We start from the raw sequence: 3,923 nt of genomic DNA on the forward strand, positions 1-3,923 counted from the left end.
TAGATGTTGGAGTCCTATGAAACAAAAAACAAAGGACGTTGAGTCTTATGAAACAAAAAACAAAGGACGTTGAGCCCTTTGAAACATGCCAATGGGTACTAGTACCCAAGGGCTTAACCTTTATAAGAAAGCAAGAGGTTGACCCTTTAAGAGGGTCTCTCATCCTAAACTCAAAAGATAGGACATTGGATTTTGGAAATTGGTACATAAAGAGAAATCTATGCACTTATAGCCCGATATGAAACATGAGTTTTGGAATGCAGAGGCATGCAACCTTTGTCTTAAAATGCAGTAAATGTAGGCTTTGTATCCACTAATGCAAAAGGTTTTGAATCATGAAAATTATGCAATGCTCATGACATTCTTTCCTCTTTTTGTGATTTTGATTTTGTTTTTTGTGGAAAAACACAGATTGATTGTCTCTTTCTGAAAGACATGATAACTCATGCAACATCATCCTATCTTTTGCAAATCTCTTTGGGACTCCCTCAAAGTGCATGTTTGATTTAATCACTTGAAAATTTTTTGGTGACGGCAGTGGAGTCGTTTGACATTTAATCAATCAACTGAAATATTGATCCTAGGGTTTGTCCCTTTCTTTTTGTTTAGAACTTTGATTATTCTTCACAACAAGAAAATATAAGGCTTTGGGACTAATTGTATGCACCATTGAAGGATGGCAATGGATTGTTACACTTTGGTATATGACCAAGTGAAACATTCCTGATTTAACATCATAGAGTGATGCCAAGGGTCTGTCGATCCCGTTGAAACTTGATGACATGGGCTGATCCCAAAAGAATTTATATAACGAAGGCTACCCTTGGATTCGAAAGGAATTCTAAGGAGTTTGCATGAGAGAATAACATTAGATGTACCCTACTATCACAATCATCTTTGGGCATTTCCCACGAGCTCCTGGTTGAATGAGTTGTCTTCTCAAACGTGCAAGTGCAAACCTTGGGTTCTTTTTTAACAATCACAAGCATGTGCGGGTTCTATTCCAAAATCCAAACTCAAAAAAAAAATTAGTCATTCATTGATCCACATGGACTTTATTGGGCTTGTAACCTGGTCAGGGGTAAGAAGGCTATGAAAGAAAGGATCAAAGAGGCTCAAAGAGTGTTTAAGGGTTATATTGAGTTAGAACCTCGAGAGCCTTGCTTGTATTTTTATTCATTTCAACTTTTTGGGTTGGACTTTACTCCATTTGTCTTATACATTAATCCTTATTGCATTTTTGTGCTTCCTTGTAAAATTTTGGAGGACTCTTATCTTCTCTTTTTTTCTTTTTTTTTACTTGCTTTGGCGGATTTTCTTTTTGTTTTTTTTACATCATTGTTGCCCAACATAAAGCTTAGTAAACCTCATGCATGTGTTGTTTACATTGCTTTTCCTGCCATTTTAGTGGTGGTTCTTACTCTGGGTTGTTGTTTTTTTAAGAAAATAATTGGATTTGGCTTAGAACGGGTAGCAAGGGATAAATTAGTGTTTAGGATAAAGAAACATGGCCATATGTCATTTCAAATGTTGACTAGACAATTACAGCTTGGATTTTGGGACGGAACCTCTGATGAACACCCCCCTGATCGCTTTCATTTCTCACCTTTCCCCTTTCCTTCTTCTTCCTCTTTTTTTTATTATCATTTTTTTATATAGCTCTAACTATAGCCTAGGCCGCCCTTTTCGAGTCTTCAACTTACCGAGTGAGCATTTCCTATCTGCCCCTAGGTTCGCTCGAGGCTAACGCATGGCGTCTATCATTGCCCCAGTATAGGGTTCGGCAGTATCTGCTGCTGTCGTTTGTCACGACCTTGTAGAAAGAAGAAGTGAAAGAAATTGTGCAGGTTCTTGAAAAAGAATTTCAAAGGACGAGACAAGTTTAAAAGATTCTCAATCGACTGATTAAAACCCAAACAACTCTCAAATGTTTTTTGCAAAACTCTTGAATATGATGCATGTTTGTACTTAACATTCACTTAGCAAAACAGTCAATCAAGTGTTTTGTTTAATTTTACTCAACACTTATGGCACCCCCACCAAACGTGTTGAATGTGTGATTTCTGATCGGGTAGACTTGGAAGTTGGCTCTGGAGTGCAGGTTATGTGAGTAAGCAAACCAACGGTGTACATTCATATTCCAGTGAAAGTGATTGTCCTCCTCAAATCTCAGCCAGCCTACATCAATCAAACTTTGCACCTTATGTTTTAGGGTCATACAATGCTCAATGGAATGCCCCGGAATTCCCCCACGATAAGCACATGTCACATTCGAGTTGTATCCTCAGGGAAATGGAGGTTGAGAAATCTTTGCTAGGCTTATGGCTACCATTGCATTATGGAGCAGATAAGGGAGTAAGTTAGCATATGACGTTAGGATTGGGGTGAATTCTATATGCTTTTTTTCTGGGAAATTCCTTCCCTGATTGGTATTTTGGTTGGTATTAGGGGTGGTGTTTGGTCTTAAATGTGCCGCCGGTGGATGTTGTGGCCGATTTAGGGGTGGCCTTTGTGGCTGACATGGTGTTTTTGGTTGGTAGGGTGGTGGGCAATGGGCAGGACTGATATTGGGTGAGTAGTGATATTGCTGGGGAGGATATTGGTACATGGGATTATAAGGGGCTAGTGGAAAGTTTAGCCACGTAGGTACTACAGCCATAACATGAGGTTCTCCCTCCTTCTTCCTTTCACTACTCCTCTCGAGTCCCCCATTACCAGGATTCATAGAAGCAACATAATTAAATTTCCCTTTCCTCAAACCTACTTCAATTCTCTCGCCCGCAAACACTAAATCCGCAAAGCTCGCAGACATATATTGATGTAGCTTAATATGAAGCTTGTAGGCCTTGGATCTTCTTCATCAATGGAGTCCTTTGCTTCTTGAAGATGAATGGCAGTGGAATGGAGATGGAAGAAAGATGATTGGAGACGACACTTCAAGGAGAAGATGAGTCAAGAAGAAGCTCACCATCATAGGAAGCCATGGATAAGAGCCTGAAGGCAGGAGAAGATGAGTGGACAGAGAGGGAGAGAAGGAGCACGAAATTTTATGCCTCAAATGAGGTATAAACTTTGAAGTGTAATTCTTAAATGATCAAAGTTGAAAAAATGCACACACATGGCCTCTATTTATAGCCTAAGTGTCACACAAAATTGGAGGGAAATTTGAATTTCTATTCAAATTTCACTTGAATTTGTGGAGCCAAATTTTGGATCCACAATTTCACTAATTATGATTAGTGAATTTTAGCTATGGTTCAGCTTACTAATCCAAGATCAAGTCCAAGAGTCTGCACTAAGTGTTCTTAGGTGTCATGAGGCATGTAAAGCATGAAGGACATGCACAAAGTGTGACTATATGATATGGCAAATGGGGTATAGCAAGAAAATGCTCACCTCCCCCTCTAAAATTTAATTGGATTGGGATTCTCCCAACTCAATTAAACTTATTCCCAACACACATCAAATATTCACTTAATGCATGTGAAATTACAAAGCTACCCCCAATACAAAAACTAGTCTAGGTGCCCTAAAATACAAAAGGCTGAAAAATCCTACATTTCTAGGGTACCCTACCTACATTATGGAGCCCTAAATACAAGGCCCAAAAATAATGAAACCTTAATCTAATATGCACAAAGATAAGTGGGCTCATACTTAGCCCATGGGCCCGAAATCTACCCTAGGGCCTTCTCTTGCATCTCTGGCCCAATCTTCTTGGAGTCTTTTATCCAATGCCCTTGGGGGGTAGGATTGCATCAAATATCCCACCATCTTTTCATAATAGAACACTGGAAATGTGTCCATTATCATCGTTATCATCTCTCTTTCTGCCATAGAGGGCACTACCTGAGCTGCCAGGTCTCACCACCTCTGAGCATACACTTTGAATGACTCATTGTCTCTCTTGGATAGGTTTTGCA

This window comes from Glycine soja, chromosome 14 (genome assembly GCF_004193775.1).
Source record: "Glycine soja cultivar W05 chromosome 14, ASM419377v2, whole genome shotgun sequence".
In the NCBI taxonomy this organism is placed as follows: Eukaryota; Viridiplantae; Streptophyta; class Magnoliopsida; order Fabales; family Fabaceae; genus Glycine; species Glycine soja.